This window comes from Triticum urartu, chromosome 3A, assembly GCF_056163025.1.
Source record: "Triticum urartu cultivar PI428250 chromosome 3A, HENAU_Tu73, whole genome shotgun sequence".
NCBI lineage: Eukaryota > Viridiplantae > Streptophyta > Magnoliopsida > Poales > Poaceae > Triticum > Triticum urartu.
In genome coordinates this window covers 583,516,333-583,540,511 of record NC_141875.1, presented here as the reverse complement: position 1 = coordinate 583,540,511, position 24,179 = coordinate 583,516,333, and the positions used below count along the sequence as shown (strand labels likewise).

Here is a 24,179-nt window from a genome sequence, read left to right as displayed (position 1 = left end):
TCTTCAAACCTTTGGTTTAGTTAGTCTAACTAGATCAATTTTTCTTGCCATGGGAAGAGGTGCTTGGTGATGGGTTCGATCTTACGGTGCTTGATCCCAGTGACAGAAGGGGAACTGACACGTATGTATCATTGCTATTAAGGATAACAAGATGGGGTCTATTTCTAAATAAATAGATCTTGTCTACATCATGTCATCATTCTTATTGCATTACTCTGTTTCTCCATGAACTTAATACACTAGATGCATGCTAGATAGCGGTCGATGTGTGGTGTAATAGTAGTAGATGCAGGCATGAGTCGGTCTACTAATCTTGGACGTGATGCCTATATAATGATCATTGCCTGGATATCATCATGATTATTTGAAGTTCTATCAATTGCCCAACAGTAATTTGTTTACCCACCGTTGCTATTTTTCTCGAGAGAAGCCACTAGTGAAACCTACGGCCCCCGGGTCTCTTCTTTATTATATTAGCCTTCGCGATCTATTTTTATTTGCTTTTATTTTCAGACCTATTAATCCAAAAACCCCAAAAATACCTTGCTGCAATTTTTATTTATTTATTTCATCTCGCGTTCCCGCGAGATCTATTTATCCAATCTACTACAATGTTACCTATCTTTTTACCCGTGAGGGATTGACAACCCCTCTCTTACGCCGGGTTGCAAGTATTTGTTCTTTGTGTGCAAGATCTGTTTACGTGGTGTTGCGTGGTTCTCCTACTGGTTCAATAACCTTGGTCTCATCCCTAAGGGAAATATCTACCGTAGCTGTGATGCATTATCCCTTCCTCTTTGGTGAAATACCGACGTATTTCAAGCCACATCAAAAGGAATTTCTGGCGCCGTTGTTGGGGAGACATCAATAACATCTACCATGTTCCTAATCACAAATCTCATATCCTTGAAATTTTCATTATTTTTCATTTGCCTCTCGTTTTCCTCTCCCCCACTTCACAAAAATTGCCGTTTTATTCGCCCACTTTTTCGTTCGCCATTTTCTCGTCAGATATATCTTTTTGTTTGCAATCATGAATGATTTCGGTACTGCAGAAATAGATGATGCCCTAACTCGTAAAATTGGACGATCTGGCAATTTGGATGCTAAAACTTTTATTTTGGGGCAATGTAATGTTATAGGAAAAGAACGTATCCAAGAATTTTTCAATTGTGTTGGAAATTTAAGTCTTGATGATGCTCCTATTGTTAATAGGACTAAATCTTATGCGGAAGCTATTTCAATACTAATTCTAAAACTTGAAAATAAATTTATCCGTAACCATCCTACCTTGCAGAGATTATTTTTTGAGCTACCCATTATAAAGAATCCTAAAGCTCAAAAGTTATCAACCCTTGTTCTTATGAATGAATTTGATTACATAATACAGGAAGCTAGAGAATTTTTTGATTTATATGGTATGAATCATGGAAAACCGGTGATAGATGAAATTCTTTACAATAGTGATTATGTGCTAAGAAATTTGCTTGGGGATAATCAAATCTTTGATGAGAATCTTAAAAAGGAAGTCCCTATTTTAGGTATAATCCAACAAGTTTTCAATGATGTTAGTCAACACTATTCTTGGATTGTTGCCGGAAATAAAAAAGGATATGATGATAAGCAACCTGATAGTGCTAAGAGCAACTCTAGGAGACCCCGCAAAAGACGTGAAACCACAAAATTCCGGCGAGTATGCGGGCTCGGCCCAATTTTCTGGCCAAACAGAGCCTGCATACTCGCCCGGCCCGTAAAAAAATTTGCCGCGGCCCTCAAGCCGCACGCTCCGACCACTATATCTATGGTTCCACGGCGCATTTGTGGGTCGAAACCCTATCCCCCACCGCCGTTGAGCCACGCAATTCCCCACCCCCCTTATCCACATTTCTCGCCGCCGGCGACCACCTTCCGCCTCCAGCCGCCATGTGGGGGCGCATGTGGAGCTCTGGACGCAGCTCTGGCAGCAGATTCGGCGGCGGAAGCGACCCCGAGCGCGAGCGGCGCGTCCGGTCGGACGGCGTGAGGAAGCGCGCGGCGAGGAAGTGGACCAACCGCGGCCTGTCACCGCCGGCGAGCTTCAGCGTCCGCGAGATGGAGGAGTACGACCGTCGGCACGGCCGTACCCCGTCCTCTGCCGCTTCCTTCTCTTCCGCGGTGAGATCTTCCTACGCCGGGAGCTCCTCCTCTTCCGGCGCGGTCCTTCTCCCCATGAAGAGGGAGTGGTCGGAGTAGCTGGAGGACTTCGAGTTCGTCCCCATCAAGGAGGAATCCGAGGAGCTCGGTCGCCGTGGAGTTGTCGGGCCGGAGGACTTCGTCACCGACGTCAATGCGGTTGCGTCCGCCATCGCTGAGCGAAGCGTGCGCGAGGAGGCGGAGCGTCGGCGCCACGCCGAGGAGCTCGAAGACCTCCAGTGGCGTCAGGCGGTCACAGCCAACCTCGCCGCCAAGGAGAAGGACGATGAGTGGCGGTGCATCCGCGAGGAGCAGAGGGCGAAGTACAGCGACCTCTGCAGCTCCGGCGAGGAGGATTGAGCTCCTCCACGGCGTCGTCCATGGCCGCGAGCTCACCGCCGTGAGATCCCCACCCCTAGTACTAGTACTGATGTAGTATGTAGTATGAACTAGTGTTTGTAGTGCTTGAGCATGTAAAACATATGTAGTACGTGATGAACTACTTGCGTCCACGAGGTGCAATTTCTCCGGCGAAACTGTTTTTTCAAATTGTGCAGTATCATCTATGGTTTCTATTCGGCCACGCTAGTTTTTGACCCGCAAACGAGCTCTTCGTGAAACTGCAAATGCGTTTTGTGGGTCGAGATTTTGCGGGGTCTGCTAGAGTTGCTCTAAGGTCTGTATGGATAAGATGTTCTATGTTGTCTTTACAAAAACCCCTGACAAGGACACCTCTAATTAAAATAGAAACAAAGATGACACCATTTAGATCCTTTGCATTATGGCTAGCTAGGGGCATAAAACAATAGCGCTTGTTGGGAGGCAACCCAATGAATAAAATTTATTTTTGTCTTTTTATTTATGTTCTTGAGTGTTTGCACATTTATGCTACTGTTATGATTGTGTTTTTTGTGTTTTAATTAGTGTTTGTGCCAAGTAAAGCCTTTAGGATCTTGTTGGGTGATAGTTGATTTGATCTTGCTGAAAAATAGAAACTTTTACACCTAGAAAAATAATTTTCGTTTTTAACAGAAGCATGATAAAATACTGATTGTTTCTGTGGAAGATTAATATACAAATTTCTCACTTTGTCCTAATTTTTCAGAATTTTTTGAGTTACAAAACTATTCGAAATCTCCAGACTGTTCTGTTTTTGACAGATTCTGTTTTCTTTGCGTTGTGTTCTTGTTTTGATGATTCTATGGTTACTTTGAAGAGTTTTTTCCATAGAAAAGTTGGAATATAGTAGATATAATGCAAAAATAAAATATGAATGGGTTTGCAACAGTACTTATAGTAGTGATTTGCTTTCTTATACTAACGGATCTCACGAAGGTTTTGTTGAGTTTTGTGTGATTGAACTTTTCAAGTTTTGAGTGATTTTACGATGGATGAAGGAATAAGGATTAGCAAAAGGCTAAGCTTGGGGATGCCCGAGGCACCTCAATATAATATTTAAGAAGTATCAAGCAACTAAGCTTGGGGATGCCCCCGAGTGGTATCCCCTCTCTCTTCTAACAACCATCGGTATTTTACTTGAAACTATATTTTTATTCGTCACATATTATGAGTTTTGCTTGGAGCGTCTTGTATGATATGAGTCTTTGCTTTTTTTTCTTTGTGTTTTTAGTCATGAATCCTTGCTGGACACACCTATTTTAGAGACCCAAAATTATGCCATGACTTGTTAGAATTGCTCTCTATGCTTCACCTAAATCTTTATGAACTATGGAATTGCTCTAGTGCTTCACTTATATCTTTTTGAGCACGGTGTGCTTTAGTATTTTTGAAGAAATGATCTCATGCTTCACTTAGATTTATTTGAGAGTTAGTAATTTTTTTAAGAAATTCTCTCTTGCTTCATTAAATTATTTTGAGAGAATAATTTTTTTATGCGCATGTTCTTCACTTAGATTTGTTTGAGATATCAAAAGCAACATATGAAACTAGTCCCAAAGTGATAGATATCCAAGGAGGATATAATAAAAACTTTCATGAAGATCATTGGAGAAAATAAACTTGATTCCTTGTAATAGTTTGGAGATATGTTGATATAATATGTGAGTCATGTTGATGAGTAATTATGCTTTAGTAAGAATATTGGTGTTAAGGGTTGTGATTCCCTATGCAAGCACGAAAGTCAATAGTTATGCAATGATATTACATCCTACTTGTGGTGCATTATTCGGTGTTAGTTATGCTTAATGCTCGCTTATGAGATTTTTCGTTTCTTGGTTGGTCGCTTGTCAATCTTTTGCTAGCCTTCATTTTGCACTAAGTATGATCACTATTTCTGCATCCAAAATCCTTTAAACTAGTTTTGCCATATGAGTCCACTATACCTGCATACATGTGGTATTCTTTTGCCCTTCTAAGCAAATTTGTATGTGCCATCTCTAATTTTCAAAATAAACTTCTCTTTTGTGTGCTCATACCGCTCATGAAACGGTAGGGGGTGTCTGATATATTTCCATGGTAGATGTGCTATTCTCAAGCTGAGTGTTTATTCACTTGTCATAGCACGAGAGTATGGCAAAAGGTATTAGGGATGCCCAGTCCCAAAATGAAAAATGAATTTCCTTTATGTTGTCAAGTAATAAATTCCTTGGGAAGTGTTGGTATGGAAAGCACTCGTGGATATGGTTAGCCATGGAAAGTGAAAGTATGGTGGAAAAGGAATAAACTTTATTTTATGTTTGGGAACCGCCTATGATATATCTAGCATGGAAAGTATTGGGAACTACTCGATCATTTTCGTTGATAGGAAAAGCATGCCACCCAAAATGTTTTATCTCTATCTTTTTCGCTTTGAGCTCTGACACCTCTACAAATCCCTACTTCCCTCTGCGAAGGGCCTTTTTATTTACTTTATGTGATTCTTATTTTTTACTTGAGTCTCCATCTTCTCTTATAAAGCACCAACTAAGGGGCACTATGATCGTACTTGAGCGTTGGGTGTAGCTAATATGCGAGTGTGTTTCGTGAATGGATCAATGATCGAGCATAATGGGCTAGGGATAACTTGCTTTAGCATTGATATTTTGAAAGACATGGTTGCTTGTTGATATGCTTGAGTATTAAAGTCCTCATGTTAAAACTAGACTATTGCTTTGAACCATATGAAAGTCCAATTGTCCATGCTATAAAAGAAATAATATGTGATGAACATGTTAGGCAACATTCCACATCAAAAATTCTGTTTTTATCATTTACCTACTCGAGGATGAGCAGGAATTAAGCTTGGGGATGCTGATACGTCTCCAACGTATCTATAATTTTCGATTGATCCATGTTGTTATGTTATCATTCTTGGATGTTTTACAATCATTTTATTATTATTTTGTATCATTTTTTGGTACTAACCTATTGACGTAGTGCCCAGTGCTAGTTGATATTTTTTTGCTTGTTTTTTACATCACAGAAAATCAATTCCAGAAACCTATTGACATAGTGCCCAGTGCCAGGCGCGCCCAGGTGGGTTGTGCCCACCTCGGTGGCCTCTCGCACCACCTCTTTGCTCTATAAATACCCCAATATTCCAGAAACCCTAGGAGAGTCAACGAAAATCAATTCCAGCCACGGCAAGTTCCAGAACCACCAGATCCAATCTAGACACCATCACAGAGGGGTTCATTATCCTCATTGGTGCCTCTCCGATGATGCGTGAGTAGTTCATTGTAGACCTATGGTCCGTAGTTAGTAGCTAGATGGCTTCGTCTCTCTCTCTCTCTCTCTCTCTCTTTTAATTCTCAATACAATGGTCTCTTGGAGATCTATTTGATGTAACTCTTTTGTGGTGTGTTTGTTGGGATCCGATGAACTTTGAGTTTATGATCAGATCTATCTTTTTATCCATGAAAGTTATTTGAGTATTTTGATCTTTTATATGCATCATTACTTATATCCTTGTATTTCTTCTTCGATATTTGGGTTTTGTTTGGCCAAGTTGATCTATTTATCTTGCAATGGGAAGAGGTGCTTTGTGATGGGTACGATCTTACGGTGCTTGATCCCAGTGACAGAGGGGGTTCCAACACGTATGTATCGTTGCTATTAAGGATAACAAGATGGGGTCTATTTCTACATAAATAGATCTTGTCTACATCATGTCATCGTTCGTATTACATTACACTGTTTCTCCATGAACTTAATACACTAGATGCATGTTGGATAGTGGTCGATGTGTGGAGTAATAGTAGTAGATGCAGGCATGAGTCGGTCTACTAATCTTGGACGTGATGCCTATATAATGATCATTGCCTAGATATCGTCATGATTATTTGAAGTTCTATCAATTGCCCAACAGAAATTTGTTTAGACCGTTGCTATTTTTGTCGAGAGAAGCCACTAGTGAAACCTACGGCCCCCGGGTCTCTTCTTTATTATATTAGCCTTCGCGATCTATTTTTATTTGCTTTTATTTTAAGATCTATTGATCCAAAAACCCAAAAATACCTTGCTGCAATTTTCATTTATTTATTTTATATCACGTTCCCGCATGATCTATTTATCCAATCTACTACAATTTTACCTATCTTTTTACCCGTGAGGGATTGACAATCCCTCTCTTACGTCGGGTTGCAAGTATTTGTTCTTTGTGTGCAGGAGTTGTTTACATGGTGTTGCGTGGTTCTCCTACTGGTTCGATAACCTTGGTCTCAGCACCGAGGTAAATACCTTCCGTAGCTGTGCTGCATCATCCCTTCCTCTTTGGGGAGATACCGACGTAGTTCAAGCCGCATCAAACCAATCTAGGGCTCCGGCGGAGCTGTCCTGCCGGGGAAACTTCCCTCTGGGAGGGGTAAATCTAAGCCATCGCCATCACCAACGATCTTGTCATCGAGAGGCGGTCAGTCTCCATCAACATCTTTGCCAGCACCATCTCCTCTCAAACCCTAGTTCATCTCTTGTATCCGATCTTTGTCTCAAAACCTCAGATTGGTACCTGTGGGTTGCTAGTAGTCTTGATTACTCCTTGTAGTTGATGCTAGTTGGTTTATTTGGTGAAAGATCATATGTTCATATCCTTAATGATAATTAATACTCCTCTGATTATGAACATGAATATCCTTTGCGAGTAGTTACATTTGTTCCTGAGGACATGTGAGAAGTCTTGTTATAAGTAATCATGTGAATTTGGTATTCGTTTGATATTTTGATGAGATGTATGTTGTCTCTCCTCTAGTGGTGTTATGTGAACGTCGACTACATGACACTTCACCATGATTTGGGCCTAGGGGAAGGAATTGGGAAGTAATAATTAAGTAGATGATGGGTTGCTAGAGTGACAGAAGCTTAAACCCTAGTTTACACGTTGCTTCGTAAGGGGCTAATTTGGATCCATATGTTTCATGCTATGATTAGATTTATCTTAATTCTTCTTTCATAGTTGTGGATGCTTGCGGGAGGGGTTAATCATAAGTGGGAGGCTTGTCCAAGGAAGGGCAGCACCCAAGCACTGGTCCACCCACCTATCAAATTATCAAAGTAATGAACGCGGATCATATGAGCATGATGAAAACTAACTTGACAATAATTCCCATGTGTCCTCGGGAGCGCTTTGCTTTACATAAGGGTTCGTCCAGGCTTGTACTTTGCTACAAAAAGGATTGGGCCACCTTGCTGCACTTGAGTTACTTTTGTTACTTGTTACTCGTTATGAATTATCTCATCACACAACTATCTGTTACCGATAATTTCAGTGTTTGCAGAGAATACCTTGTTGAAAACCGATTGTCATTTCCTTCTGCTCCTCGTTGGGTTCGACACTCTTACTTATCTAAAGGACTACGATAGATCCCCTATACTTTTGGGTCATCAATACTCTTTTTTGGCGCCGTTGCCGGGGAGTGAAGCGCCTTTGGTAAGTGGAACTTGGTAAGGAAACATTTATGTAGTGTGCTGAAATTTACTGTCACTTGTTACTATGGAAAATAATCCTTTGAGGGGCTTGTTCGGGGTATCTTCACCTTGACCGCAAGAGCAAATAGTCGCTCCTCAACCTACTACACCTACTAAAAATATTTATTATGAAATTCCTTCAAGTATGATAGAGAAACTGCTAGCTAATCCTTATGCAGGTATGCCCGATATGCACCTAATTTATGTGGATGAAGTTTGTGGATTATTTAAGCTTGCAGGTATGCCCGAGGATGCTGTCAAGAAGAAGGGATTACCTTTATCTTTGAAGGGAAAGGCATTGACATGGTATAGGCTATGTGATGATATTGGATCATGGAACTACAACCGATTGAAATTGTAATTTCATCAGAAGTTTTATCCTATGCATCTAGTTCATCGTGATAGGAATTATATATATAATTTTTGGCCTCGTGAAGGAGAAAGTATGGCTCAAGCTTGGGGGAGGCTTAATTCAATGTTATATTCATGCGCCAATCATGGGCTCTCAATAGAAATTATTATTCAGAACTTTTATGCTCGGCTTTCTCATAATGATCGAGCCATGGTCGATACTTCTTGTACTGGTTCTTTTATGAAGAAGGATATTGAATTCAAATGGGATTTATTGGAAATAATTAAACGCAACTCTAAAGATTGGGAACTCGACGAAGGTAATGAGTCATGTATAAACCTTAAGTTTGATTGTGTTAAATCTTTTATGGATACCGATGCTTTTCATGATTTTAGCACTAAATATGGACTTGACTCTTAGATAGTAGCTTCTTTCTGTGAATCTTTTGCTACTCATGTTGATCTCCCTAAGGTGAAGTGGTTTAAATATCATCCTCTCATTGAAGTTAAAGTAGTTGAACCTATTGAAGTTGAAGAAGAAACTATTACTTATAATGTTGATCCTATTGTTCCTACTGCTTATATTGAGAAACCACCTTTTCCTGTTAGAATAAAAGTAACATGCTAAAGCTTCAACTGTGGTTCGTAAGAGTTATAATAGAACACCTACACCCCCTGAACAAATTAAAGTTGAACCTAGTATTTCTATGGTTAAAGATCTCTTGGTTGATAATATTGATGGGCATGTTATTTATTTCTACGATGAATCTGCTAGGATTGCTAAACCTGATATTAAAGATAAACATAGACCTGTTGTTGGCATGCCTGTCGTTTCCGGTTAAAATAGGAGATCATTGTTATCATGGCTTATGTGATGTGGGTGCTAGTGTGAGTGCAATTCCTTATTCCTTATACCAAGAAAATAATGAATGATATTTCACCTGCGGAGATAGAAGATATTGATGTTACTATTAATCTGGCCAATAGAGATACTATATCACCGATTGGGATTGTTAGAGATGTTGAAGTCTTGTGTGGGAAAATGAAATACCTTACTGATTTTCTTGTTCTTGCTTCCCCACAAGATGACTTTTGTCCCATTATATTTGGTAGACCTTTCTTGAATACTGTTAATGCTAAGATAGACTTCCAGAAGGATATTATTACTGTTGGTTTAGGGGATATGTCTCATGGTTTTAGTTTCTCTAAATTTCATAGACAACCCCATGATAAAGAATTTCCTAGTAAGGATGAAATTATTGGTCTTGCTTCTATTGACGTGCCTCCTACTGATCCGTTAGAACAATATTTGCTAGACCATGAGAATGATATGTTTATAAATGAAAGAAAGGAAATAGATGAAATATTCTTTAATCAAGGGCCTATCTTGAAACATAATTTTCCTGTTGAAATCCTTGGGGATCCTCCTCCACCCAAAGGTGATCCCGTGTTTGAGCTTAAACAATTACCCGATACTCTGAAATATGCTTATCTTGATGAAAAGAAGATATATCCAGTTATTATTAATGCTAACCTTTCAGAGCATGAATAAAATAAATTATTGAAAACTCTGAAGAAGCACCGTGCTGCTATTGGATATACTCTTGATGATCTTAAGGGCATTAGTCCCACTCTATGTCAGCACAAAATTAATCTAGAGCATGATGCTAAACCAGTTGTTGATCACCACCGATGGTTAAATCCTAAGATGAAAGAAGTGGTAAGAAATGAAATACTAAAGCTTATGGAGGCAGTATAATTTATCCTATTGCTGATAGTAGATGGGTAAGCCCTGTTCATTGTGTCCCTAAGAAGGGAGGTATTAATGTTGTTCCTAATGATAAGAATGAATTGACCCCACAAAGAATTGTTACAGGTTATAGAATGGTAATTGATTTTCACAAATTGAACAAAGCTAGTAGAAAAGATCATTGCCCTCTACCTTTTATCGATCAAATGCTAGAAATATTATCTAAACATACACATTTTTGCTTTCTAGATGGTTATTCTGGTTTCTCTCAAATACCTATGTCAAAAGATGATCAAGAAAAGACCACTTTTACTTGCCCTTTCGGTACTTTTGCGTGTAGACGTATGCCTTTTGGTTTATGCAATGCACCTGCTACCTTTCAAAGATGTATGACTGCTATATTCTATGACTTTTGTGAAAAGATTGTTTAGGTTTTCATGGATGATTTCTCCATTTACGGAACTTCTTTTGATGATTGCTTAAGCAACCTTGATTGAGTTTTGTAGAGATGTGAAGAAACTAATCTTGTCTTGAATTGGGAGAAGTGCCACTTTATGGTTAATGAATGTATTGTCTTGGGGCATAAAATTTCTGAAAGAGGTACTGAAGTTGATAAAGCTAAAGTAGATGCTATTGAAAAGATGTCGTGTCCTAGAGATATCAAAGGTATAAGAAGTTTCCTTGGTCATGATGGTTTCTATAGAAGGTTTATTAAAGGCTTCTCTAAAATTTCTAGGCCTAGAGAAATTATGCTACTACTGAAAAGGAATTCCTAGAAGTTGTTTTTGCTTGTGATAAGTTCAGATCTTATATTGTTGACTGCAAAATAACTGTTCACACTAATCATGCTACTATTAAATATCTTATGGAAAAGAAAGATGCTAAACCTAGACTTATTAGATGGGTTCTCTTGCTACAAGAATTTGATTTGCATATTACTGATAGAAAGGGAGCTGAGAACCCTGTTGCAGACTACTTTTCTAGGTTAGAAAATGTTCTTGATGACCCACTGCCTATTGATGATAGCTTTCCCGATGAGCAATTAGCTGTCATAAATGCTTCTCGTAATACTCCATGGTATGCTGATTATGCTAATTACATTGTTGCTAAGTTTATACCACCTAGTTTCACATACCAACAAAAGAAAAGGTTTTTCTATGATTGAAGACATTACTTTTGGGATGACCCACACCTTTATAAAGAAGGAGTAGATGGTGTTATTAGACGTTGTGTACCTGAGCATGAACAGGGACAGATCCTATGCAAGTGCCACTCCGAGTCTTATGGAGTACACCATGCTGGAGATAGAGCAACACACAACGTAGTGCAATCTGGTTCTTATTGGCCTACTCTCTTCAAGGATGCTTGTAAGTTTGTCTTTTCTTGTGATGAATGCCAAATAATTGGTAATATTAGTAGACGCCAGGAAATGCCTATGAATTATTCACTTGCTATTGAACCATTTGATGTTTGGGGCTTTGATTATATGGGACCTTTTCCTTCCTCTAATGGGTATACACCTATTTTAGTTGTTGTTGATTACGTTACTAAGTGGGTAGAAGCTATTCCAACTAGTAGTGCTGATCATAACACTTCTATTAAGATGCTTAAAGAAGTTATTCTTACGAGGTTTGGAGTCCCTAGATATTTAATGACTGATGGCGGTTCACATTTTATTCATGGTGCTTTCCATAAAATGCTTGCTAAGTATGATGTTAACCATAGAATTGCATCTCCATATCATCCCCAGTCTAGTGGTCGAGTAGAATTGACCAATAGAAAGGTTAAACTGATTTTGCAAAAGACTGTTAATAGATCTAGAAAGAATTGGTCTAAGAAACTTTATGATGCATTATGGGCTTATAGAACTGCTTATAAGAATCCTATGGGTATGTCTCCATATAAAATGGTTTATGGAAAAGTGATGGGGATATTACTACTGGACGTAAACCGGCCAGGAGTTGTCGGATTAACTCTATGAAGATTAGAATCCCATGAAGACATAAGGGTGATGGCGCTTTACGGAGGCCCAAGGCCCAAAGGCGAGTGTCGGTGTCAAAACCGGCGGATCTCGGGTAGGGGGTCCTGAACTGTGCATCTAGGATCGATGGTAACATGAGGCAGGGGACACGATATTTACCCAGGTTCGGGCCCTCTTGATGGAGGTAATACCCTACGTCCTGCTTGATTGATATTGATGATATGAGTATTACAAGAGTTGATCTACCACGAGATCGTAGAGGCTAAAACCCTAGAAGCTAGCCTATGGTATGATTGTTGTATATGATCTATCGACTAGCCTGGCCTCGGTTTATATAATGCACCAGAGGCCTAGGATAACAAGAGTCCTAGCCGAATACGCCGGTGGGGAGGAGTCCTTGTCTTTATCACCAAGTCTTGTGGAATCTTCCATGTATGCGGCAGCTGTCCGAACTGGCCCATGAGTATACGGCCATGGGGGTCCTCGGCCCAATCTAACAAATCGGGAGACGACATGGTGAGTACCCCCTAGTCCAGGACACCGCCAGTAGCCCCCTGAACCGGTCTTCAAGTTAGGGACGCTCCTCGATTCTTTTAAACTATTCTTCATCTTCGGTTGTCGGTCTTAAAAACTGGTTCAACAAATCTTCTCATCTTCGATCTTGAGGATCGCCGAAATGCATTCGACGAGTTTACACGTCGGGTATCCGAGGAGCCCCTTTAAGTTTCCGGCCTTTATCAATGCCTTGTTATTTTTATGCCACACCTCGGGTTTGAAGTTGTTCCCGGGAGGCAGTGTCCTCTTGCATCCGAGCTCTAACGCCGGACTGCATTCGAGGTATCTTTTGCAGCCGAGCACCAATGTCGGACTGCTTCCGAGATCCAACATCGAAATGTATCCGAGCTCCAACGCGGACTGTGTCCAAGCTCCAACGCCGGACTATATTCAAGATGTCATAGATCATCTTGGTCCAAAAAAGTTGAAGGAGTTTAGCCGAGCTTAATGCCGGAAATGGCCTCTATGGAGCTAGCCGCTAGCGCCCGAGCTTTATGCCGGACTGCTTCCAAGGTGGTGCACCACCCCGACCGCGGGCTGATTTTTTGTGAATATTTTTAACTGGTGCAGTTTATTCTCTGCCGATGTATATCCAGTAGCCCTCAAGGTGTGTATCAGTCTAAAACTCGAGATGCACCTGAAGGCAAGCATAAAACCGTTGTTCCCAGTAGCCCCTGAGACTCAGGTCGATGCGCGAAATCGACCTGAGGATCAACTCCTAGCTCGGCAGCATACATAGGAATAAAAATGCAGTGTAATATATTAGAGATAATAGTGATCGGCGAACGGGCCCCCTGAGAGAGGGTCGTGAGAAGTCACCGTGATATATAGCTTGATGCCAGATAGGTCCAGATGGTACTTATTGCTGTCCGAAGATGCGCTTCCCATAGTTCGATCAAGCCGAACACTGATCCCTTTGAATTTTCTGCATTGAATAGGCAATGCAGTAGCCCCCGAGACACTGGTCGGGTGGCAACACTAGATCAGGGGATCGATGTGCCCCTTTAATATATGTAAATAATGAGCGAAAAGCCCAGTAGCCCCCGAGCCTTAATGTGGGCACGGGTGGCCGAATTAAGGATCGATATCCAGAGTAAAATCACAGATTATGCATAATGATTCTATGTATCCAAGTACTTTACATCATTATTTTGACTCCATTGCGACCGTTTATCAGTTGAAAGTGGCCCATCGTCGACCTCTACCCCTTGGTAGATACTACGCAGGGTGTTTCCGCAATAACAAAACAACCCTTAGCCGACGTCTCAGTGCCCAAAGGCGGTTGTGTTAGCGGAAACGAGGCAATCAGATATGCGGGGTTTATAACTTCCGCTTAGTCATAGGAGCTTTAAACTAGGGAAGCTAGCTATGAGCCCTCGGTTAGTGTTCGGCGACATCCGAGGTCAAGCCGTAAACACTTCGGCCAATGTTATGAACGGCCCGTCATTTAACATAGTAATTGGATCACTGACCAGTTTACGCCTATTGTGACAGTCAATTTTCGGCTTTCTCCACTGAGGTGCTTAACCATGCGAGATGGAATCACAATCGCAGTGGTTCTCCCTTTGCACACCTAGCCGAACAAAGCGGAACGTAGGAGGCAAGCACAGGAGCCGGGCAACCCAACTATTGACCGAAGACACAATTCAAAACCGATGCATATATGGCAATATCCGAGAGTGTTTTTGCCGAATCTCTAAAGGTGTCCGGCGTTGCACTATGAGACTAATGCTGGAAACACACAAATAATTTAAAAGTGCCATAGGCTTGGAAAACCAAAAAACGTCGGTGAAAACCTGACGTCCTAACAAGATCAAGTGTTCGGTGCCAATCTGAAAATTGGACTTTAGAAAAAAAATGCTTTTGTCGTGCTTTAACATGACACATCCTATCTCAAGACTTCAAGAGGGTCAGCCTACGGCTTCATCCTCCTATCCCGAAGGCGGAGTACTTTTCATTAGGCCAGTTTAGCAAACTAAACTCTAGCGGCTTTGAGAGAGAAATTAGGATCCTCAGCTAATGACCACATACTTGTGTCGAAAAAAGGAATGATAAATAATAACAATAATAATAACTTTGCAACGACTAAGAAGAAGAACACTTATTATAAAATGGCTCATATAAATTTAAGAGCCCCCAAGTGACTTGGGTAAAAGAATTTTATGTATAATGATTGTATGTACCAAAGTACTTATATCATATCTGTGTTCACCCGAACTTTAAATGCGTCTTAACCGACCGTCGGCTTCTCCCTCTTCGGTCAAGGACCGAAAAGTGTTATGTACTCCACCTGTCGAGAATATCGATGGTGTTTCCAATAACCAGGCAATTAGGCCATAAGGCTGTAACAGACAAAGCGCGTTCAGGGAACTTATGCTATATTACTGGCGAAGTGTGAGAAGCATCTTCGAAGAAAATAGTACCCCCATCGATACCTTTCTTCGGTGCTCATTGTTACTATGAGACTTGTGCAATAGATTTTTTGTACTCATGAGATACGTTGTGTGTCGACCATCATTGAAAACAATAAGAGCGCTAGCTTTCGGTTTCACCCAGTCTGAGGTCCGGCTCGGATGACCCGATCGTGACAATCGCAGAGGTGCTCCCTTTACTCCCTAGCCAAACAATCGGGAACGTAGGGGTGAACACAGGAGTGAGGCAACCCAGCTTGCAAATCGCTTAAGTCAATATGGTGCATATTGTGGCATAATACACAAACAAGGAACGAAGCCGTACAAGTATAATCATATGCAAGAGGAAAAGCTTCATAAAGGAAGCCCCCAAGTAAACGGGGTATTTGAATTTGTGTGTCACAAACAAAGTTTGGACAAGGAATTTTTTTACAAGCCTCTTTTTTCCAAAAAAGTATAATGCTTGGTTGAGCCGAACACAAGTTAAAAATTTAAAACTTTGAGCATGAAGGCAACTTAGCTGGTTAATGTGTTCGGTATTGATGACGCAGCCCAAGCTTGATGTGGGACAAGGTTCCATCTCCCAAGCCGGTCCCGAGGTGGCGGAGCAAAGAGCTCGGCACTCCGAAGTGGTGACATAGCACGGTCAATGCAGGCCGGTAGAGTGATGCCGAAGTCCCCAGCAAGGGGTAATGAAGTGTTGACGAAGCCCCCCGTCCAGCCGAGGTGACACCGAAGGATATAGTCCGGCTGGATCATTTTCCTGTGCACAAAAAATAGTGCAAACCAGAGATAATAGTAATAATAATAAAAATCATTGCATAATAAATAATTTATGCAAAGTGAGTAATAAAAGAAATATGGCCTGGCACCGAAGTCAATGTCGATGCAGGGCGTCGGCGTGATGCGGTAAAGGCGTGGCGAAGCCTGAATTCACAGGTCGGTCCGAGTTCTGGATGCGGCGTTGGTCGGACTATGTACGGAAATTGACCGAACCGCCATGCGACTGTCGTTAATGCGGCCACCATTTGATAGACCTGTGTGCATATAATGGACAAACCAGAGTAATAATTCCTTGGGAAAAATGAACCCAAACAAACAAAAAGTACTAGGATTAATAGCACCTGCTTTATTTGTTGTAGCAATCCAAAGAAAGGTGATTCCAAAAATTGGGACTCGATCCGCACACCCATTGCCTGATGGGCGATAAAGCGACGGTATGGCGATGCTGACAAAGGTTGGCTCGCCGAGGCAAAGCCCTCAGTCCAGCTAACGTGACGGAGCTGGTCGGCTAGTGACGCTGAAGTCTCCGGAGTAGGTTGATGAAGATATGGCGAAGCCCCCGGTCCAGCCAAGATGTCGAAGCCTCGATGTCAGCCGATGAGTCGAAGTAGGTCGGCGTGATGGACACCAGCTTGGAGAAGCAATAGTGCGGCCCTGCCGATGCAGGTCGTGACGTGGTCGATGCCGGCTTGATGAAGTGACCGTGCGGTGATGCCGGTTTGCCCGCTCCATGTAATCCGTGGGGCGGCGATGTTTGTGATGATTTATCCTTTGTGATGCCGGACTCTTGTTCGGCTTGCCGAGATGATGATCCGAAGAAGTTGAGCTCGGCTCAACAAAGTGACGACGTGTCTAGCGCAGGTCGGCAGTCTTGGAGCAATATTGGCGGACTGGTTTGACACCAGCATGATAATGAAGATGACCTCAGGGGAGACTTAAAAATTTATGGGCACGTGTTTAAAAACAACGCGCAATACCCTAGAAGAGAATTCCTCTAAAAAGGTTGTCCAATATCACGTTCATAAAGAAACATGAATTCGGGTCTGATCCGTATTCACGCAGAAAAACAGATCCGAAAATTGGTCCACTCATCGGAAGGTTCCCGGAGTTTGAACCGTTGGATCGAGCTGAAATTTGGAGGGGTGGTAGATATGGGAATTCCGCAGTATATGAACGGTTGGATCTTCCAAAGGACCTCCGAGATGGGCTCTGGTGGCCACGCCCTAAACTCGTCCAGATTCCTGTCCAGATTTGACAGGGCTCCGGTATATCATAGATTGTCGGAGATTCCTCCATCGGAACTTGATGAAATTTTGCATGGCTATTGTACACGTAATCCCGCACTATTCTACGGAAGCAATCATCAAACCGACGCTCGAGGAGGTGGTGACGGCGAATACAAGTTCGCTGTCCATAAAAATAGCACGGCCGCCCGAGGGCAATGTTGACGTTGAGCCCTCGAGCTCCATGGATGACTCCTCTATGATCATGATAGAGATCGGAGTTGATGTTGAAGAAGGCCCCTGTCCGAACCTGACGATCGGAGATGGAGCACGGTCCTCGGTCGAGCCAAGGTGACCAGTCGAGCCGGCGACGAAGATGCCGGCGTCGCAGTTGACCTGCGGGCGAGCCATTGATCCTTTTGCCGATCACACAGCGAAACTCTCAACGAAAGCACCAATGTCGGTGTGAAAACTGGCAGATCTCGGGTAGGGGGTCCCGAGCTGTGCGTCTAGGATCGATGGTAACAGGAGGCAGGGGACACGATATTACCCAGGTTCGGGCCCTCTTGATGGAGGTAACACCCTACGTCCTGCTTGATTGATATTGATGATATGAGTATTACAAGAGTTGATCTACCACGAGATCGTAGAGGCTAAAACCCTAGAAGCTAGCCTATGGTATGATTGTTGTATATGATCTATCGACTGGCCTGGCCTCGGTTTATATAATGCACCAGAGGCCTAGGATAACAAGAGTCCTAGCCGAATACGCTGGTAGGGAGGAGTCCTTATCTTGATCACCAAGTCTTGTGGAATCTTCCATGTATGCGGCAGCTGTCCGAACTGGTCCATGAGTATACGGCCATGGGGGTACTCGGCCCAATCTAACAGATCGGGAGACGACATGGTGAGTACCCCCTGGTCCAGGACACCATCAGTAGCCCCCTGAACCGGTCTTCAAGTTAGGGACGCTCCTCGATTCTTCCGAACTGTTCTTCATCTTCGGTTGTCGGTCTTGAAAACTGGTTCAACAAATCTTCTCATCTTCGATCTTGAGGATCGCCGAAATGCATTCGACGAGTTTACACGTCGGGTATCCAAGGAGCCCCTTTAAGTTTCCGGCCTTTATCAATGCCTTGTTATTTTTATGCCACACCTCGGGTTTGAAGTTGTTCCCGGGAGGCAGTGTCTTCTTGCATCCGAGCTCTAACTGCATTCGAGGTATCTTTTGCAGCTGAGCACCAATGTCGGACTGCTTCCGAGCTCCAACGTCGAAATGTATCCGAGCTCCAACGCCGGACTGTGTCCAAGCTCCAACGCCGGACTATATTCAAGATGTCATAGATCATCTTGATCCAAAAAAGTTGAAGGAGTTTAGCCGAGCTTAATGCCAGAAATGGCCTCTATGGAGCTAGCTGCTAGCGCCCGGGCTTTATGCCGGACTGCTTCCAAGGTGGTGCACCACCCCCACCGCGGGCTGATTTTTTGTGAATATTTTTAACTGGTGCAGTTTATTCTCTGCCGATGTATAGCCAGTAGCCCTCAAGGCATGTATCAGTCTAAAACCCGAGATGCACCTAAAGGCAAGCATAAAACCACTGTTCCCAGTAGCCCCTGAGACTCAGGTCGATGCGCGAAATTGGCCCGAGGATCAACTCCTAGCTCGGCAGCATACATAGGAATAAAAACGCAGTGTAATATATTAGAAATAATAGTGATCGGCGAACGGGCCCCCTGAGAGAGGGTCGTGAGAAGTCGCCTTGATATATAGCTTGATGCCAGATAGGTCCAGATGGTACTTATTGCTGTCTGAAGACGCGCTTCCCATAGTTCGATCAAGCCGAACACTGAGCCCTCTGAATTTTCTGCATTGAATAGGCAATGCAGTAGCCCCCGAGACACTGGTTGGGTGGCAACACCAGATCAAGGGATCGATGTGCCCCTTTAATATTTGTAAATAATGAGCGCAAAGCCCAGTAGCCCCTGAGCCTTAATGTGGGCACGGGTGGCCGAATTAAGTCTCGATATCCAGAGTAAAATCACAGATTCTGCGTAATGATTCTATGTATCCAAGTACTTTACATCATTATTTTGACTCCATTGCGACCGTTTATCAGTTGAAAGTGGCCCATCGTCGACATCTACCCCTTGCTAGATACTACGCAGGTTGTTTCCGCAATAACAAAACAACCCTTAGCCGACGTCTCGGTGCCTGAAGGTGGTTGTGTTAGCGGAAACGAGGCAATCAGATATGCGGGGTTTATAACTTTCGCTTAGTCATAGGAGTTTTAAACTGGGGAAGCTAGCTATGAGCCCCCAGTTAGTGCTCGGCGACATCCGAGGTCAAGCCGTAAACACTTCGGCCAATGTTATGAACGGCCCGTCATTTAACATAGTCATCGGATCGCTGACCAGTTTATGCCTATTGTGACAGTCAGTTTTCGGCTTTCTCCACTGAGGTGCTTTACCATGCGAGGTGGAATCACAATCGAAGTGGTTCTCCCTTTGCACACCTAGCCAAACAAAGTGGAACGTAGGAGGCAAGCACAGGATCCGGGCAACCCAACTATTGGCCGAAGACACAATTCAAAACCGATGCATATATGACAATATCCGAGAGTGTTTTTGCCGAATCTCTACAGGTGTCCGGCATTGCACTACGAGACTAATGTTGGAAACACACAAATAGTTTAAAAGTGCCATAGGCTTGGAAAACCAAAAAACGTCAGTGAAAACCTGACGTCCGAACAAGATCAAGTGTTCGGTACCAATGTGAAAATGTTTAGAAAAAAATGCTTCTGTCGTGCTTTAACATGACACATCCTATCTCAAGGCTTCAAGCGGGTCAGCCTACGGCTTCAACCTCCTATTCCGAAGGCGGAGTACTTTTCATTAGGCTAGTTTAGCAAACTAAACTCTAGCGGCTTTGAGAGAGAAATTAGGCTCCTCAGCTAGTGACCACATACTTGTGTCGAAAGAAGGAATGATAAATAATAACAATAATAATAATAACTTTGCAACGACTAAGAAGAAGAACACTTATTATAAAACGGCTCATATAAATTTAAGAGCCCCCAAGTGACTTGGGTAAAAGAATTTTATGTATAATGATTGTATGTACCAAAGTACTTATATCATATATGTGTTCACCCGAACTTTAAACGCGTCTTAACCGACCGTCGGCTTCTCCCTCTTCGGTCAAGGACCGAAAAGTGTTATGTACTCTACCTGTCGAGAATATCGACGGTGTTTCCAATAACCAGGCAATCAGGCCATAAGGCTGTAACAGACAAAGCACGCTCAGGGAACTTATGCTATATTACCGGCGAAGTGTAAGAAGCATCTTCGAAGAAAATAGTACCCCCATCGATACCTTTCTTCGGTGCTCATTGTTACTATGAGACTTGTGCAATAGATTTTTTGTACTCATGAGTTACGTTGTGTGCCGACCATCATTGAAAACAATAAGAGCGCTAGCTTTTGGCTTCACCCAGTTTGAGGTCCGGCTCGGATGACCCGATCGTGACAATCGCAGAGGTGCTCCCTTTACTCCCTAGCCGAACAATCGGGAATGTAGGGGTAAACATAGGAGCGAGGCAACCCAGCTTGCAAATCGCTTAAGTCAATATGGTGCATATTGTGGCATAATACACGAACAAGGAACGAAGCCGTACAAGTATAATCATATGCAAGAGGAAAAGCTTCATAAAGGAAGCCCCCAAGTAAACGGGGTATTTGAATTTGTGTGTCATAAACAAAGTTTGGACAAGGAAATTTTTTTACAAGCAACTTTTTTCCAAAAAAGTATAATGCTTGGTCGAGCCGAACACAAGTTAAAAATTTAAAACTTTGAGGATGAAGGAAACTTAGCTGGTTAATGTGTTCGGTATTGATGACGCAGCCCGAGCTTGATGCGGGACAAGGTTCCATCCCCCAAGCCGGTCCCGAGGTGGCGGAGCAAAGAGCTCGGCACTCCGAAGTGGTGACATAGCACGGTCAATGCAGGCTGGCAGAGTGATGCCGAAGTCCCCGGCAAGGGGTAATGAAGTGTTGACAAAGCCCCCCGTCCAGCCGAGGTGACATCAAAGGATATAGTCCGGCGGGATCATTTTCCTGTGCACAAAAAATAGTGCAAACCGGAGATAATAGTAATAATAAAAAAATAGTTGCATAATAAATAATTTATGCAAAGTGAGTAATAAAAGAAATATGGCCTGGCGCCGAAGTCAATGTCGATGCAGTGCGTCGGCGTGATGCGGTAAAGGCGTGGCGAAGCCTGAATTCACAGGTCGGTCCGAGTTCTGGATACGGCGTTGGCCGGACTATGTACGGAAACTGACCGAACCGCCATGCGACCGTCATTAATGCAGCCACCATTTGATAGACCTGTGTGCATATAATGGACAAACCAGAGTAATAATTCCTTGGGAAAAATGAACCCAAACAAGCAAAAAGTACTAGGATTAATAGCACCTGGTTTATTTGTTGTAGCAATCCAAAGAAAGGTGATTCCAAAAATTGGGACTCGATCCGCACACCCATTGCCTGATGGGCGATAAAGCGACGGTATGGTGATGCTGGCAAAGGTTGGCTCGCCGAGGCAAAGCCCTCGGTCCATCTAATGTGACGGAGCTGGTCGGCTAGTGACGCCGAAGTCTCCGGAGTAGGTTGATGAAGATATGGCGAAGTCCCCGGTCCAGCCGAGATGTTGAAGCCTCGATGTCAGCCGATGAGTTGAAGTAGGTCGTCATGATGGACACCAGATTGAAGAAGCAATAGTGCGGCCCTGCCGATGCAGGTCGTGACGTGGTCGATGCCGGCTTGATGAAGTGACCGTGCGGCGATGCCGGTATGCCCGCTCCGTGTAATCCGTGGGGCGGCGATGTTGGTGATGATTTATCCTTCGCGATGCCGGACTCTTGTTCGGCTTGCCGAGATGATGATCTGAAGAAGTTGAGCTCGGCTCAACAAAGTGACGACGTGTCTAGCGCAGGTCGGCAGTTTTGGAGCAATAATGCCGGACTGGTTTGACACCAGCATGATGATGAAGATGACCTCAGGGGAGGCTTAAAAATTTATGGGCACGTGTTTAAAAACAACGCACAATACCCTAGAAGAGAATTCCTCTAAAAGGGTTGTCCAATATCACGTTCATAAAGAAACATGAATTTGGGTCCGATCCGTATTCGCGCAGAAAATTGATCCGAAAATTGGTCCACTCATCGGAAGGTTCCCGGAGTTTGAAGCGTCGCATCGAGCTGAAATTTTGGAGGGGTGGTAGATATGGGAATTCCGCAGTATATGAATAGTTGGATCTTCCAAAGGACCTCCGAGCTGGGCTCTGGAGGCCACGCCCTAAACTCATCCAGATTCCCGTCCAAATTTGATAGGACTCCGGTATATCATATATTGTCGGAGATTCAGCCATCGGAACTCGATGAAATTTTGCATGGCTGTTGTAGACGTAATCCTGCACTATTCCACCGAAGCAATCGTCAAACCGACGCTTGAGGAGGTGGTGATGGTGAATACAAGTTTGCTGTCCATAAAAATAGCACGGCCGCCCGAGGGCAATGTTGACGTTGAGCCCTCGAGCTCCATGGATGACTCCTCTATTATCATGATAGAGATCGGAGTTGATGTTGAAGAAGGCCCCCGTCCGAACATGACGATCGGAGATGGAGCACGGTCCTCGGTCAAGCCAAGGTGACCAGTCGAGCCGGCGACGAAGATGCCGGCGTCGTAGTTGACCTGCGGGCGAGCCATTGATCCTTTTGCCGATCACATAGTGGAACTCTCAACGAAAGCACCAATGTCGGTGTCAAAACTGGCGGATCTCGGGTAGGGGGTCCCGAGCTGTGCGTCTAGGATCGATGGTAACAGGAGGCAGGGGACACGATATTACCCAGGTTCGGGCCCTCTTGATGGAGGTAACAACCTACGTCCTGCTTGATTGATATTGATGATATGAGTATTACAAGAGTTGATCTACCACGAGATCATAGAGGCTAAAACCCTAGAAGCTAGCCTATGGTATGATTGTTGTATATGATCTATCGACTAGCCTGGCCTCGGTTTATATAATGCACCAGAGGCCTAGGATAACAAGAGTCCTAGCCGAATACGCCGGTGGGGAGGAGTCCTTGTCTTGATCACCAAGTCTTGTGGAATCTTCCATGTATGCGGCAGCTGTCCGAACTGGCTCATGAGTATACGGCCATGGGTGTGAGATGTATCATTTTTAAATAACAGAGTGACGTCAAGGCGATTTATCATGATCCTGGAGTGTGACGTCACGACGTTTTACAAGATCAAGGTGAAGATGCAAGGGAAGAATTTTTCTAAGTATTGAAGATTGACATGAACAAGTCCAAATCAATCTGGGGCCTAATGTTGGGGATATTACTACTGGACGTAAACCGGCCAGGAGTTGCCGGATTAACTCTATGAAGATTAGAAGCCCATGAAGACGTAAGGGTGATGTCGCTTTACGGAGGCCCAAGGCCCAAAGGCGAGTTAAGGCCTATAGATGTGAACCGACTTTCTCATGTAACTTGCATTGTAAGATAGGAAGGATAGAGACTAAGCCAGACACGTTTATGATCCGGCGTCGGGACTCTGTAAACCGGCGGGCGTCAACCTGTGTATATAAAGGGACGGCCCAACCGCGGTTTAGGGAAAACAGACAACAACTCGAGAGCCAGGCAAAGCGGATTCGCTCCCTGGTCATCGAAACCCTAGCAATACCAAACACAACTAGACGTAGGCTTTTACCTTCATCAAAGGGGCCGAACTAGTATAAAAACCCTCTTGTCCCTTGTCCGGTTTAACCCCTTTAAGCTAACCCGTAGCGATGGCTCCACGACTAAGTCCTTTCACAAGGACATCTGCCGTGACAAAACCATGACAGTTGGCACCCATCGTGGGGCTATCGCATGATGGTTTCGAGTTCTTGAAGGGCAGCTTGGAAGGACTCAAGGGATATGATGTGGGCCGGATGACTAAGAGTCATCATGGCAAGCTCTACATCGATGACGCAGGATGGGGTCCCG

At 43.4% G+C, this 24,179-nt stretch overlaps 1 pseudogene; it reads right to left on the bottom strand.

Moving 5' to 3' along the window:
- Positions 1-1,799: 1,799 nt before the first annotated feature.
- Positions 1,800-23,348, bottom strand: LOC147980644 (uncharacterized; annotated as a pseudogene).
- Positions 23,349-24,179: the final 831 nt, after the last annotated feature.